Source organism: Notolepis coatsorum (assembly GCF_963971535.1).
Source record: "Notolepis coatsorum genome assembly, chromosome: 9".
Classification (NCBI taxonomy): Eukaryota; Metazoa; Chordata; class Actinopteri; order Aulopiformes; family Paralepididae; genus Notolepis; species Notolepis coatsorum.
In genome coordinates, this window is record NC_140173.1 from 16,808,311 (window position 1) to 16,821,616 (window position 13,306).

General features: G+C 42.4%; 1 long non-coding RNA gene across 1 annotated transcript; it reads left to right on the plus strand.

Annotated features, from left to right (window-relative positions):
- Window positions 1–1,036: 1,036 nt before the first annotated feature.
- Window positions 1,037–12,252, plus strand: LOC311234900. The gene is made up of 3 exons (XR_014620112.1): window positions 1,037–1,359; window positions 9,065–9,157; window positions 12,142–12,252. It is a non-coding gene; the product is annotated as an uncharacterized lncRNA (long non-coding RNA).
- The last annotated feature ends 1,054 nt before the right edge of the window (window positions 12,253–13,306 follow it).

Genomic DNA, 13,306 nt, shown 5'->3' on the forward strand with positions numbered 1-13,306 from the left:
AAATGTGTGTGTGTCCCCTACCCAACACCCCCCCCCCCCCCAACCTCCAATGTACAGCCCTCACCCAACCCACCCAACCCCACCCCACCCAACCAACCTCCTCCAATGTACAGTTTCTACGCCAAATGTATATACACTCCTTTTCTGGACACTTTTGTATCACAAACAGTACTGTATTTGCAAATCTGATATGTCATAAATGTATAGATGTAGCAGTACTGTCTATCTGTATGTCATGTATGTCATATATGTTATGATGAATTGAAAATGGGGGACCCTGATGTAAACAAGACGAAAGTCTTTCTCTGGTCTGCATCCCCTTAACAATTGTATGTATTGAGCTGTACTGTACTGTACCCATTCTGCAATCTGTTAATAAACTTTTCAATCAATCAATCAATCAATCAATCAATCAATATATAGAACACTAGATAGCTTAAGGCGGAGTCACCAGCGTCACTGAACCGCCGCCATCTTGCCCAGGTCAGCCTTGAGTGAGAGTGAGTGAGCTGCACGGACAAAAATACTCATAACTCGCTGAAGTATTGACGGATTTACAAACGGGTTGGTTTGCTATAAACATCAAAGATGTAGTTATGATACTGCATACTTATAAAAAAAATGTAAAGATGTTTTTTTTTTACAAACCGCTTGAATCATAGCCACGTCAATAATGCTTGTAATAAACCAAACCGTTTGTAAATCCGTCAATATTTCAGCGAGTTATGAGTATTTTTGTCTGTGCAGCTCACTCACTCTCACTCAAGGCTGACCTGGGCAAGATGGCGGCGGTTCAGTGACGTCGCTGTCCATTGGCCGGCAGCGCGGGTAAGCTATCTAGTGTTCTATATATATCTATGGTTTGCAGGCTGTTAGACCCGGAAATAGGCGCAGAACTTGCCGTCCCACGATTGGCGCACATGTCACATGACCAGAAACGTGCGTGGTCAATCAGAGCGCAAAACGGGAACGCGGAAATACGAATGGTTTGGCATCTAAGATGGCCTCTATGGTTAAAACTAGCAGCTAACGTTTCTACAGCCAGACTGTTTGTTTACATTTAGGAGCTTTTAACTCGCTTCTCTGGTTCAAAAGCGTTATCAAAGGACAAGTTAAACACAACACATTTGTGATCGATCGGCCACCGTCAACTCCTCCGTGCAAACATGACTGACTTTGAACCCGATTGTGAACCAGATCAAGTGTGTTGTTGTCTTTGTTGTGAGTCGGACCAGAGACATCCACGTTGGAGACAATGAAACACTGAGTCTCTTGCTAACGTCTCTGTGGAGAACAGAACTGTACTGGACCAAGACTTCACATCTGGAAACAGATCAGACTGTGGACACCACAACATCTGTAAGTACAATTATGTTCACATTGTTTTCCTCGTATTGCTCCTTCCTCGCAGCAGCGGCTCGAACGGAACATTTGCGGCTGCTACATGTTGATTGATTGAATGATTAAAAATTGTATGAACAGATTGCAGAATGGGTACAATACAGTACGGCTCAATACACACAATTGTTAAGGGGATGCAGACCAGAGAAAGTCTTTCGTCTTGTTTACATCAATCAATGAATGAATGAAAACTTTATTTAACAGATTGCAGAATGGGTACAATACAGTACGGCTCAATACATACAATTGTTAAGGGGATGCAGACCTGAGAAAGACGTTTGTCTTGTTTCCATCAGGGTCCCCCATTTTCAATTCATATAGACATTTATGACACACAACATACATGACATTTATGGCATAGGGACATATAGGTATTTAGTACTGATACATTTGTGACATAAACGGTATTCCAATATACAGTACTGTTACCCAAAGATCCTGACAGAGACAGAGTATATACATATGATGGGGAAGGGGGGACTGTACATTAGGGGGGGGGTGGGTAGGTGGGAGAGAAATATACATACGGCGGGGAGGGAATATATACATGCGGTGGGGAGGAGACTGTCTATTAGGAGGTGGTGGGGGTTTTAGGCATTTACGGTGGCCAGTTTCGAATTGCAGCCTCCCGTAGGTGCTCTTTAAGAGCGGTTTTGAATGTGGGCAGGGATTCACATTCCTTTACAGCTTTGGGTAGGGCGTTCCACATTGTTGTGGCATAATTGCGAAACGCGTTTAGTCCCTTGTTTGAGCCGAATCTGGGTTTAACATGATTTGTTGAGCTTCCTCTGGTGTAGTGGTTGTGGTATTCACTGACCTTTGGGAAGTATTTTGACATGTACATGGGCACCCCGGTCGTATAGTGTATCTTGTAGACCAGGCCCATTGCAAGTTGCTGTACTCTGTCGTCTACTCTAAGCCATCCTAGGTTGTCAAAGTGGGCAGGGGTGAGGTGGGTTCTGGGGTTCAGGTCAAGTAGTAGTCTGACCAGTTTGTTTTGTGATGTTTGTAATTTTGTTTTAAGCGCCTTTGAGGTGCTTTGGTACCATGAGGTGCACGCATAGTCATAGTACCCTTGAATGAGTGCTCCTGCCAGAGTCTTCAGGGTATTCTTGTTTACCAGAGAGGAGATCCGGTACAGGAATCTAGTTCGTTGGTTGACTTTTTTTATTACATTGGATGCCATTTTGTCACAGGAAAGATTTGCCTCTAGGATGGAACCCAGGTAGGTAATTTCGTCTTTCCTTGTGACAATATTGTCACTCACTGTAACTGAGAAGCCGTCGGTCTTGTTGAGTTTGTTATTTGAACCGAAGAGAATGGACTCTGTTTTGCCCATGTGTAATGATAGTTTGCCCTCTGCACAAAAAGGGCAGCAAATTAGACCCAGGCAACTACCGCCCTGTTTCTATTCTCACCTCCATCTCGAAAGTCATGGAAAAAATAGTCTACGAACAGGTCGAAAAGTACCTAGCGGAAAAAAATCTAATCTACGAATTCCAATCTGGCTTCAGAACATCCCACTCCACTGACACATGCCTTCTCTATTTGAATGACCACATCAAACAAGAGGTGGACGCAGGCAAATACTGCGGCATGGTCATGCTGGACCTACAAAAGGCCTTTGACACGGTCAATCACTCCATTCTGATTGACAAGCTAAAAGCAATTGGTTTTGATAGTCTATCAGTGAGCTGGATGCAATCCTACCTTGAGGGGAGGGAACAGATGGTGGAGGTAAACGGTACCCTATCCCCCCCCCTCACAGTGAGCTGTGGTGTTCCACAAGGAAGCATACTAGGACCGCTACTGTTCCTAATTTATGCAAATGATATGTCGTCAGCTTGTGACTGCAACTTGTTCCTGTTTGCGGACGACTCAGCCCTGCTGGTCTCTGACAAGAACAAGTTACAGGTTGAAAAAACCCTCAGCTCGGAACTAGGCAGAATCTGCATATGGCTCGCTGATAACAAACTATCATTACACATGGGCAAAACAGAGTCCATTCTCTTCGGTTCAAATAACAAACTCAGCAAGACCGACGGCTTCTCAGTTACAGTGGGTGACAATATTGTCACAAGGAAAGATGAAATTACCTACCTGGGGTCCATCCTAGAGGCTAATCTCTCCTGTGACAAAATGGCATCCAATGTAATAAAAAAAGTCAACCAACGAACTCGATTCTTGTACCGGATCTCCTCTCTGGTAAACAAGAACACCCTGAAGACTCTGGCAGGAGCACTCATTCAGGGGTACTACGACTATGCTTGCACCTCATGGTACCAAAGCACCTCAAAGGCGCTAAAAACAAAATTACAAACATCTCAAAACAAACTGGTCAGACTACTGCTTGACCTTACTCCTAGAACCCACCTCACCCCTGCCCACTTCGACAACCTAGGATGGCTTAGAGTAGACGACAGAGTACAACAACTTGCAATGGGCCTGGTCTACAAGATACACTACACGACCAAGGTACCCATGTACATGTCAAAATACTTCCCAAAGGTCAGTGAATACCACGATCACAACACCAGAGGGAGCTCCACAAATCATGTCAAACCCAGATTCGGCTCAAATAAGGGACTAAACACGTTTCGCAATTATGCCACATCAATGTGGAACGCCCTACCCAAAGCTGTAAAGGAATGTGGATCACTACCCACTTTCAAAACCTCTCTCAAGGGACACCTACGGGAGACTGCAATTCAACACTGGCCCCTGTAAATATCCTAACCCAATCATTCCAACCCCCTCCAATGTACAGTCATTTACCTAGTATGGTTTTGTCAATAGTTCAATGTACAATTGTGTTTGTTTGTACAGTGTCTCCTCCCCCCCCCCCCTCAATGTACAGTGTTACTTGTTTATACAGTGTGCCCCCCGCCCCCCCCCCCAACCACCTCCAATGTAAATTACCCAGTATGGTTGTCAATATCCCAATGTACCCAACCCCCCCCACCCAACCTCCAATGTACAGTTTCTACGTCAAATGTATATACTCCCTTTTCTTGACTCCTTCTGTATCACAAACAGTACTGTATTTGCAAATCTGGTATGTCATAAATGTATAGATGTAGCAGTACTGACTATCTGTATGTCATGTATGTCATATATGTCTATATGAATTGAAAATGGGGGACCCTGATGGAAACAAGACAAACGTCTTTCTCAGGTCTGCATCCCCTTAACAATTGTATGTATTGAGCCGTACTGTATTGTACCCATTCTGCAATCTGTTAAATAAAGTTTTCATTCATTCATTCATTCATCAGCGAGCCATATGCAGATTTTGCCTAGTTCCGAGCTGAGGGTTTTTTCAACCTGCAACTTGTTCTTGTCAGAGACCAGCAGGGCTGAGTCGTCCGCAAACAGGAACAAGTTGCAGTCACAGGCTGACGACATGTCATTTGCATAAATTAGGAAGAGTAGCGGTCCTAGTATGCTTCCTTGTGGAACACCACAGCTCACTGTGAGGGGGGGGATAGAGTACCGTTTACCTCTACCATCTGTTCTCTCCCCTCCAGGTAGGATTGCATCCAGCTCACTGATAAGCTATCAAAACCAATTGCTTTTAGCTTGTCCATTAGAATGGAGTGATTGACAGTGTCGAAGGCCTTTTGTAGGTCCAGCATGACCATGCCGCAGTATTTGCCCGCGTCCACCTCTTGTTTGATGTGGTCGTTCAAATAGAGGAGGATGTGTCAGTGGAGTGGGACGTTCTGAAGCCAGATTGGAATTCGTAGATTAGATTTTTTTCCCCCAGGTACTTTTCGACCTGTTCGTAGTTTTCTCCATGACTTTCGAGATGGAGGTAAGAATAGAAACAGGGCGGTAGTTGCCTGGGTCTAATTTGCTGCCCTTTTTGTGCAGAGGGGTCACTCTCGCAATTTTGAAGTCCTTGGGGACGTGCCCCTGTTTTATAGAGAGGTTTATTATGTGTGTGATGACTGGGGTGATGGCGGCTGCTGCGTCTCTGAGGAATTTGGAGGGGATGTTGTCATGGCCAGTGGCCTTGTTAGGTTGGAGGGCGCTCAATTTTTTGAGTACCTCATCGGTTGTTATCATTTCAAGTTTGAAGTCGTCTTTGTGGACCCCTAGGTTTTTGTAGTATGCTACTATGTGTTCTACGACCCCATAATGCCCTGAGTGGGAGGGTAGTTTGTTTACCAGTGTTGTGGCTATGTTTGTGAAGAAGATGTTTAAGTAATTGGCTACATCCAGCTTGTCTGTGATGAGCTTGTTGTCCGTCTTTATGTTTATGTTTGAGAATCTGGTTTTAAGTTTTTTACTGCAGCCTAGTTGATTATTGAGTAATTTCCAAAGTTCGCAGGGTTTGTTTTTGTTTTCCTCAGTTTTGTCGTTGATGAAATTTCTTTTTGCGGTTCTGATCATGGTGTTTACATCATTTCTTAGTCTGTTTCTTTGAATTTTTAGTTCAACCACGTGGGCTTGGAGTTCACTGTTTGAGCTTTTGGAAAGCTTTGTCTGACTTTTATGAAGTTCAGAGCATTTTTTGTCTCTGGTTTTCATAGCGGCCAGTATTTCAGTGTGCATCCATGGCTCAGCGCGATTTTTAACCCTGGTGGTTCTTATGGGTGCCATGTTGTTGAGTATTGCTGTGAATTTGGTTTTGAATCCAAGCCATGTTTCTTCAACCTGTGTACCACTGAGTTCATCTGACCAGTCCAAGCTCCCCAGTTCTAGGTTAAAGGCCTCTCTAGAGTAAGTTTTGAGGTCTCTAGATGTGACTGTTTTGTGACAGCCGGCCTTCTGTTTTAGCTTTTTGCGGGTACAGAAAATCATATAATGATCACTTAACCCGCATGCTATCACCCCTTTATTGGAGATCATTGACTTGTCAGAGGTCAAAATGAGGTCAATGGTGGTTTGTGTCGAATCACATATCCTTGTGGGTTGGGTGATTAGCTGGCTGAAACCGTGCAGATCAGAAAATCTACTGAAGGCCTTGAAGACGGGTGCTGCTTTACGCATCATATCCGTGTTCCAGTCCCCAATAAGAATTTTTTCTACCCCCTCCACCCCAGCTAAACACCCATCAAGTGTGTCATAAAAGCCACTCTGTTCTGGTGGTCTATAGATTGTGCCTACTAGTACTGGTTTCGCCCTGTCTAATAAGATTTCAATCCAAACAGTTTCAATTTCATCATGGTTAAGGTCAGTACGGTTGATGTATTTGGTATCCTTGTGTATATACACACAGACGCCACCTCCATACTGGTTCCTATCCCTCCTGACTATTGAGTAGTTTTCAATTTCAATCTCTGGATCCTGTACAGATGAGTCAAATTTTTTTCTGTGAAACACAATATGTTAGCCTTACCGTTTAAAAACAACTGTTTGATTTCAACCAGTTTAGGTCTCAGGCTATTTGTATTAAGATGGAATATGTGAAGTCCATTTTTGCTGGTAATCAGATTGATTTCGTCACACTTGAGGTAACTCTGTTCATTTGTGTCCTGTCCTGTGGTGGGGGGAGGGGGGGCGTTGTTGCTGTTTGTGCCGTGAGTGGGGAGGGGTGATTCTTTGTCCTTTGCTGGAGTCTGTATTCCTCTGTGTGAAAGCCCGCGATGTGGGGGGGGGGGGGGGGCTGGTTGTTTACAGATGTGTCTGTTAGTACTCCGTTGTGGGGGAGGGGGGGTGCCTTTTGTCCTGGCCCTGGCCCGGGTAGACTAGCTGGCATGGCGGGGCCAGCCGAGCTAATCGTCGGGTCCTTGGTGATCCGCGCCGCTCTCCAAGTCTGCTGGGGCTTCGGTGAGGGTATGTCGCCGCTTGCTGGTCGGCTGGTGCAACTGCTGGCTGAAGCCGGTGTGAGGAGCGATGCCTCGCTGTTTTGTCCCCGCGACGTGCTGGGCGCCTCGGTTGTGAACCCCGGTTCCTTCCCTCTCGCTGTGGCCTCTCGTGGTTTATTTTGCAGAGGTGGTTGGAGGAATGTTGCCGTTGATCATGTCGTTAGCCGCCATCTGTGTGGGTAGCAGTTGATCTGTTGTGCTGGCGACGCTGGCTGCCGCTTCTTGGGTCAGCAGATCTAACTGTAGTCTCTGGTTCCGTGTCATTACGGGACCAGGGTTCTGATGTATGTCACCCGACATGAGCAGATATAATAAAAACATTGATCTCTTATTACACTTGCCTGTCGGGGGTAATTTCTTTCGTTCCGGATTCGCAGTAAGTACTGTGTGGATAGCCGTGGCTCCGTAGGCTGGATGTTTCCTCTCCATGCCCGTTAACAAGTAGAAGTCGCAATGGGACTGCTGATTTGTGTTTTCGCTACCCTCCTCTTCTGTCTGGAGCTGTTGCTTGAGTTGTGAATTCAGGTACCGTACAAGTCCATAATCCACAGGAGGGAAAGTAGAAAATGCGCAAAATACTTTTTTGTTGTTGATCTGTTGCGTTGGTTACGGGAGCTGGGTAAAATGCGACCGTCCATGTTGATGCCGGAAGGATATCAATCTTCAAAATTGATAAAGTAAGTGCCGATGGACATCATAATACGTAAATTAACACGTGTGTCTGTGATCAGTACATACATTTATTTTTATTTTTTTTATTTATCCAGGAATGTCCCATTGAGATACAAGATCTCTTCTTCCAGGGAGTCCTGAACTATCCTAACATACGAACTATCCTACATGTCTGATCAGTACATAGAACTATCCTACATGTCTGTGATCAATACTAGAACTATCCTACATGATCAGTACATAGAACTATCCTACATGTCTGTGAGTGATCATACTAGAACTATCCTACATGTCTGGGATCAGTACATAGAACTATCCTACATGTCTGTGATCAATACTAGAACTATCCTACATGATCAGTACATAGAACTATCCTACATGTCTGATCAGTACATATAACTATCCTACATGTCTGATCAGTACATAGAACTATCCTACATGTCTGGGATCAGTACATAGAACTATCCTACATGTCTGGCATCAGTACATAAAACTATCCTACATGTCTCTGGTCAGTAGTAGTACATAGAACTATCCTACATGTCTGTGATCAGTACATAGAACTATCCTACATGTCTGTGATCAGTACATAGAACTATCCTACATGTCTGGGATCAGTACATAGAACTATCCTACATGTCTGGGATCAGTACACTTTTTCACACCTTAACGACACAAAAGTTATCTGCTTATTACAGTAAGTCATATTGTAACATGTCCCATATCCAATGTGTGGTTAAAACCTTGACTAAACCTTCTCAGTTTGTGATTGTTCTGTTCTGTTAGAACAATCATATTTTATGTTGCATGGTTTGGAGAGCTAGGAGGCTTCCTTAGAAGAGACTCGGAGTTCAGTGTAAAAGTGAGAGTAAGACAGACTAAAGTAAACACGCTCTAGTCTAAAGCTAACATTTCCTTTTTCCCGTCGCAAACCGTTAATTCAACTTGTTAGGAAGTGGAGGCTTCCCTCATTTAGATTAGATTAGCTGTCATTATACAGCACAAGTACACTACAACAAAAAGAAGTTTGGCAGATCTAGGCTATTTTCGGTACATAATGAACCATGACATGAAGGTATCTTTTTCTCTTCACCTGCTGTAATTTAGCCTTCAGTTTTTTGGCAAATAATCCACTGCGTCCACCATGATGGATTTGTGATCTTTGTGTCAACGTCTAGAGAAACCCCTAATGGATTGTCCAGACGTCCACACGCTTCCCATCACCCGTGGCAACGAGGATGGTCTGCTGGACATGGACAAGCTTGCCAGAGGTGATCATTTTACCACTTCATTTACATTCTTTAAAGTAATTTTGTTCTTAATTTCTATCATTCCTAAACACCTCATGGATGTCAATCAATCTACATTTTATTACAGACTCAGGGTCCATATAAAAGACAGGACAATACATAGAATAAATTACATATAAAAGCACAATAAAAAAATCAGTTTAAAATAAAATACAGAGTAATGTCTTGCATAAAGACAACTGTCTTTGTTTCCACTGCTGGGATTGAAGGACAAAACCAAGATGAGCTCATTTACAGAGTAATTTACCAGACAAACACACATATATGATTTCTTAAGGCAGTTTGGGGAGGAAGTCCTGCAGCCACAAACATCCTACTTGCACTACAACTACACCATCTGACCCTCTTAAGTAATATTACCATGACATCATTATAAGCTACTTGTTTCTCTAAGCTTGCTTTTTTGTAGTTTGAGTGCAGTATAGAGTGGTGTACAATATGCTCTGAACAGAGACATCTTCACTACATCTGCAGTACACATAGTAAACTAACTGAGAGAACAGAGACATCTTCACTACATCTGTACACATAGTAAACTAACTGAGAGAACAGAGACATCTTCACTACATCTGTACACATAGTAAACTAACTGAGAGAACAGAGACATCTGTTCACATAATAAACTAACTGCGAGAACAGAGACATCTTCACTACATCTGTACACATAATAAACTAACTGAGAGAACAGAGACATCTTCACTACATCTGTACACATAGTAAACTAACTGAGAGAACAGAGACATCTTCACTACATCTGTACACATAGTAAACTAACTGAGAGAACAGAGACATCTTCACTACATCTGTACACATAGTAAACTAACTGAGAGAACAGAGACATCTGTACACATACTAAACTAACTGAGAGAACATATCTTCACTATATCTTTACACATGGTAAACTACCTGAGAGAACATATATCTTCACTTCATCTGTACACATAGTAAACTAACTGAGAGAACAGAGACATCTATTATCCACTACATCTGTACACATAGTAAACTAACTGAGAACACAGATATATTCACTACATCTGTACACATACTGTACTAAACTAACTGAGATAATAAGGACATCAGTATTTCCCCCAACATGGTGTATCTTCCCCAACATAGATATAGTATTTCCCCCAACATAGATATAGTATCTCCCCCAACATAGATACCGTAATTCCTCTAATAGTAACCGGTATTCAATTAAAAACGGGTCTCTATTAATGACCAGGTGCACTGTTGAGCTAAGCAATTATAAGCCGGCCTCCTAATACAAGCCGGGTATATTTTGTTCTTGTTGTTATATGCTGGCCTGGCTGTGCAGTAAATACCATGTTTACCAAGAGAGTAAGCCTACCTCAGAATTGTATAAAACGAAGTTATTATTATTATTATACCAGTATTGTGATTGCACTATTTTACTTTATTTGATTTTTTTTGACCACCTGTAATTGCACTGTTTACTACCATATTTCATACAGTACTTGGTTTCAATAAATTAACCCAGTACATTTTACTGGGTTCAAACTGACACAAAATGTTGATTTATTCATTATGATCTGTTTGAAAATTAGAAATATAGGCCTCTCTCTTATACATGCCTCCTCCTAATACAAGCCTGGTATCCGCTACAGTTGAAACAAATACAAGCCGGGGTTACTATTAGAGGAATTACGGTATAGTATTTTCCCCAACATAGATATAGTATTTTCCCCAACATAGATATATTATTTCCCCCAACATAGATATAGTATTTTCCCCAACATAGATATAGTATTTTCCCCAACATAGATATAGTATCTCCCCCAACATAGATATAGTATCTCCCCCAACATAGATATAGTATTTCCCCCAACATAGATATAGTATTTTCCCCAACATAGGATATAGTATTTCCCCCAACACAGATATAGTATTTTGCTGGCTTGTAGGGGTGGACGGTATAAACGGTATACGGTATAAACGGTATGAATTTGCTCTACGGTATGGATTTTGACTATACCGTGTAACCGGTAGAGCAGCTCTAAAATAGCAATGACGTCGTCGTCATGTAACCACAGCGCGACTATTTCAATCGCATTTGCCCCTAAAAATAGATAGAATTAGTCATAGATAATAGATATGTGCAAACTGGAAAAAGTTATTTAGGAGGCTTCGCACAGTGGGCGCACTGGTCGTGTCAACACACAATTGTCGTTTCATAATAAACACATATCACCGCGGCGCACAACACGTTTCAATTTCAGTTCCTGGCATTTTTAACCAGTGGAGAAAGGTAAGAGATCTTACCTATCGTTTTTCTTATATGAATTATTCTACGTTAATAAAACATACCTGGTGATCAACTACAGTTTGCTGTAAACATTATGATATGTGTGTAGTGTTATGATAACGACGGCTGCAGCGGGAGGAAGGCTGCAGCAGTGGATTTGCGAAATAGCATGCAGCTGCAGAGCCGCAGAGCCAGGGGCTCTTTCAGGTCTGGTCACAGGCCGCTCAACAGCGCCCTCCCCACCCAACGGCTGAATTGCCCTGAATTGACCTGAAAGAGCCCCTGGCTCTGTGGCTCTGCAGCTACATATGCTTCTAGCAAAATCCAGCATCCAGCCCTGCTGTTTGCAATGGGAGCAGCACGGAGTCTCGACTCGGGACTTATTTTAGGGACTTATTTTATTTGGAATATAATGACTTTATACGCAAAAGTAGCCTAGTTTTAAGTTAAAATATTATAAATCTACATGCCTTGAGGATGTCATTCTTTATATAGCCTGCCTATCAGGCAAAAAAAATTATTCTAACGGAAACACTGATACCGTGATATATACCGTTACCGTCTATGCTTCAAATTATACCGCGATATAAATTTTAGACCATACCGTCCACCCCTACTGGCTTGTTGCAGTGTTCTTGCTTGATGCAGACATTGGCTGTATATATTTTTTATTGTCCAGAGTCGTCGGAGGAGGATGAGGAAGAAGACAATGAGAGCCATGAAGACTGGAGCTCACATAGTGGACTTGCAGCAGAGGAAGAGAAGGGAGGGGGGGCGAACTCAGAAGATGAAAGGGGTAAAGAAGAGGAAGGTGAGGCAGAAAGGGAAAAAGAGGAAGGTGAGAATGACGTGGGATGGGAATACATTATTAAGTCAAAATTATATACAAACATTTGAATCTTGGATACCGGTAGTTAATCAAGCTTTTAAATATTTAGTTTCAAAAGTGTGGCATTGTGACGGTTCTCTCAGTTTCAGAAAAGGACACAGACTGGTTTGTAATCCAAGGTTATGAGGAGCTTGGAGAGAAAAGTGGAGCTAAACTACAGACAAGACTCTTGGAAATCCCACTGAAGAGATTGTCAGCGGTAAGATGGGGGAAAACATATTACATTGGGTGTTTTGCATAATCCATTTGCACATTTTATATAAACTTTTACATGATAAAAATATAGATAGTGTATTACATAATATTTTTAATAATTGCTTGCCTAGTGTAGGATTAGGGTGTTTCCAGCCTTAAGGCCTCTACATGCTACAGCAACTTCAAAGCAACTGCACCACAACATCGACAAAGCAACGGTGTTGCAGACACTCTACCTTTATGCTTCTGCAAAATCAACGCGCAGCCTATGTAACATTGTACCCCGTACGTAGCTAGGTTCCCTAGATAGATGACGCTTCCCTTCTCAACCAACCCATTGATAACAAGCAGAAAAATAAGCATAATTTTTACTTCCGGGTGGGGGGTTTCAAAATAAAAGAGCGAGTCTAAAAGCACCGTAAATACGTTTATTTTGTACAATATCTAACGTTACACAAACCTAAACTAATCTAAAGTCAGTTTAGGTTCGTGTTAACTTTAGATAATGTACAAAATAAACGTATTTCCGGTGCTTTTAGTCGTCGCTCTTTTATTTTGAAATCCCCCGACCGGAAGTATTATAGTGTCTGTTGCTAGCAGCTTAACTTTTGTCAGCCGGTTCTGTGCTTTTTAACGTAACTTCATTGGTTTCCAATGGAGAGGAGAGAAAGACCGGCTCACATGCAGCTCAAACTACCTGTTGGAATAAATTAATTGATTGATGTTTAACTTGTCCCTGTGTGTGTCCAGTCATTTCGAC